Genomic DNA, 3,967 nt, shown 5'->3' with positions numbered 1-3,967 from the left:
CATCCCGCAAAATGATTTATAAGACGTTGTCACGTCAAAAAACTTAGAAGTCAACAATAACTTAAAGTTTAGGAAGAAAAGGTTATAGAACAAGTTGCTCAGAAAATCCGCTAGGAGCTCTTATGCATTTACCATTTAACATGATTTTAATAAATCCCACCAAATCACATTTTCCCTTCGTCGTAAAACTTCGTCTTGCCCTACAGTATCTTTTAATAATACCTCACCTATTCCTGTTGAACAGATCCATTACTTAGGACTAAATCTGGACAAACGACTGACATTGAATCCTCATACAAGACTGAAAAGACAGGAAACTGCTCGTCGATTCCCACTATTACAACATTTACTAGACAAACGGTCCAAACTTCCAATCCATTACAAAAGACTGATCTACATGACTGTTATAAGGCCTATTTGGACATACGGAGTTGAGCTATGGGGCTCCACTAAACCATTTAATTCCTCTCGAATCCAATCCTTACAGTCCAAAATCCTTAATGCTTCTTACTTTGTCACAAATCTAGTCATCCATCAGGACCTCAATGTTCCATATGTTGCCGATTTGGCCAGAACCAGATACCGTCCCTTCCATAATAAACTTCTCAACCACCCAAATCCACTTGTTTCTAACCTGGCTTCTCCTTCATTACCTACCTTCTCATCATCATTATCATCATTATTATCATTATTATCATCATCATCATCATCATCATCATCATCATCATCACCATCATCATCATCATCTTCTTCTTCATCATCATCATCATTATTATTATTATCATCATCATTATTATCATTATTATTATCATTATTATTATCATTATTATCATTATTATTATCATTATTATCATTATTATTATCATTATTATCATTATTATTATCATTATTGGGTTCTCCAAACAGTTCCATCAGCTCCTCATTCCTTCTTCTTCTCCAAATTCAATTTTCCGAGACTCCTCCCCATAAACTTCTCAATACCTTTCTTTCCCAGGAGTTGAGCAACCATTCCACTTTTCTTGTCAGGGGCCATGTTATCCCCCCATAGATCACTACTGGCCTTACAATGGTTTTGTAAATGACCACAAGTTCTCTTTAGATTAACTAAATCCACAATGTTTGATTATACTCGTCCAATTAGTTACTTCTTAATCAGCAGTAGAAGTAATCTACAATTTTTTTCAGCCTTCGTTAAATGTTAAAAAAAAACCTATACTAAAAATGTATAAACCAACATTTGAAAAACTCTGAAACGTAGATATCTAATTCTTTCACGCTAACAGGTTTTTCTTTATCTTTTTCCTCCCAGGATAACCGTGTGTGAAAATAGCTCATTAACTGACTGTACATTATCCTTGCAAAATAGAATAATACATGTATAAAATATGCAATTTAGATTTTTCCTTATAAAAAATAAAACATTTTAATTAACACCATTAAAGGATACAAATCTAAATAAAAAATATTGAAATGAAACAAAAGAATAGATTAGAATATGAAATAACATACAAGGTTAGTTGTTGTTGTTGTTGTCTGGGGCTTTAGGGCGTAAAACCCGGAGGTCATCAACGCCCAATACAAGGTTAGTTATACACTTCTTACAAAATAGTAATAGAGCCGGGTCAAAAAAAGGCAATTATTTTATCCCGATTTTTTATAAATGTACTTTAATGTAAACTATGAATATTTACTAGGCAAAATTGATGAGTCTTCCCAGTATAGGTAGGGGGAATAAAAAATGGCGGCTGTTTCAAATACTTAGCAGACTCATCAATTGTGACTAGTAATTATACCTAGTTTTCAATTAAGTAATCAAACATTTGGGTGAAATAACTGCCTTTTTTCTGCTCTGGGGCTCTTGTACTAAAGGTTGAGATTTAAATTGCACATCTTACTATGATATTTTGCATAGAATGTGTATCGTTTAAAAAATATAAAATGTGAAGAGAAGGTGCCCCCCCCCACAATACAAGGGTATGCCTAATAGTAAGTAGCCTTGTGGCCAATATAGAAAGAACCAGTCTAGCTTGCTATAACTTGAAGAAGACGAGAGAAAAACGCCATTTTTTTTTCTCAGCGATTCAGAGAAATTATCTTTTTTCTTAAGCTGAATTAGAACAGATTCGATACTTAGGACTCCATCTTGACAAGAGACTTACTTGGAATCCACACACAAGACTGAAACGACAAGAAACTGCTCGTAGATTCCGATTGCTACAACACTTACTTGACAAACGCTCTAAACTTCCCATTCATTACAAAAAATTAGTATACACTACAATAATCAGACCAATTTGTACATATGGAATTGAGCTCTGGGGCTCCACCAAACCATCAAATTCTTCCCGCATCCAATCGTTACAATCCAAAATCCTACGTAAAATCCTTGATGCTCCTTATTACGTCACAAATAAACTCATTCATAAAGACCTTAACATCCCATTCGTTGCAGATTTGACCCAAAACAGATATGCGTCTTTTTATTCCAAACTCCTTAACCATCCTAACCCATTAATTCTTAATCTTTCATCCTTAACAATCCCTGATAATCATCCGACGCGTCTGAAAAGAAGATGGCCACGGGACCTTCTAGTTTAAATTAATGTTTGAAGTACCACCAATGGGTGGTTCCTTCCCATGATTTTCAAGTGTATATGAAACATACTACATATTTACATGTTGTATTATTTTATACAGTTGTAAATTACAATAAATAAGTAATAAAAAAAAAGAAAAAAAAAAAAAAAAACCTGAATTAAAATCATGATGCGAGAGTAACTCAGAGAAGTGGTTCCCTGACAGAGGACGAGAGCTGGTAGAGATGAAAGGAGAGATAAGATGTCACCTTCATCCTCATAAACGTCCACCTAACGTGCCATATAATGGCAAATTCAGGCATGCGCAAGCATGTGGATGGTTTATTTTGCTTGGCTGGTAAAAGTTGGACTTTGCGGTCGACCTGTCAGGTGTTGTTTTTCGGGTACAAATCAAATGGTGCTTGTGTTGCATCTATAAGTTTGCTTTGTTGTTGATTCAATAAGTAACTCGAGTTTAATATGGTTTAAATTTAAATTTTAACTGCTACAACCTAAGGAGGGTCAGGGGTTCAATACTTTGCAAGGAAGTACTGTTACTAGACCAACGGTTGTGCAAGGAGGTGATTTGGTCAGAAGCACGCTCGACCGTCAGATTTTTACCTAATTTAGGAGGCTGAGTGGACCCCAGGAGGTCTCCAGAACCCACAGGAGATGACTCACGGTTACAGTGTAACAGAAAACAATTTTCTGCCCAGCCGGATTCGAACTCGGGTCCTTAGAGTTAGTAGCCACGCTCTTTACCCCGTGGCTACCGCGCTTCCAGTTTAAGATGGTATATTTTATTGCATTCCGAATTACATATGGAGTCAATAGAGGATTACATCAAAAAACGGTTCATGAAGTTCCACTCCTAGTTGCCGACAGTTAAAGGAGCAGTGACCTACAACCTGGGAAACCCAACCTCAACCCGAAGACTGAAGCCCAGACTGCTGCAGGACATTCTGTTATAAATTTTAATAAATATAGAATTAATTCATAGTCACACTACCTCTATTTCACTTTTCATTATTACTCATTTTATTTACTCATTATTATTATTTTTTTTTTCTATTTTCTTCTCTTGTCCTTTTTTCAATTAACTTGTTTCTTTTTACTATTAGAGAGCAATTGTTTGTTTTATTTAAGTGTACCAATATCATTATTTTTTGTTATTAATTTTTCTTTCCTCTTTTATTAAGAAGCATTATTCTTATCTATTAATTTTATTATTTTTTTCTTCTTTTAATAATAACATTGTTTATAGTTAGGGATATCTTTTATACGAGACTATAGTCCCTCCCCTCCATAATCAACTGTTAAAAAAAAAAATGTGTATAGTATAACGGTTATATCAACCATGTAAGGCCCACCAGGCCGATCTAGTATAAAAT

This window comes from Halyomorpha halys, unplaced genomic scaffold (assembly GCF_000696795.3).
Source record: "Halyomorpha halys isolate HHAL.00 unplaced genomic scaffold, Hhal_1.1 Scaffold1132.1, whole genome shotgun sequence".
Lineage (NCBI taxonomy): Eukaryota > Metazoa > Arthropoda > Insecta > Hemiptera > Pentatomidae > Halyomorpha > Halyomorpha halys.
This window is presented reverse-complemented; position numbering follows the sequence as displayed.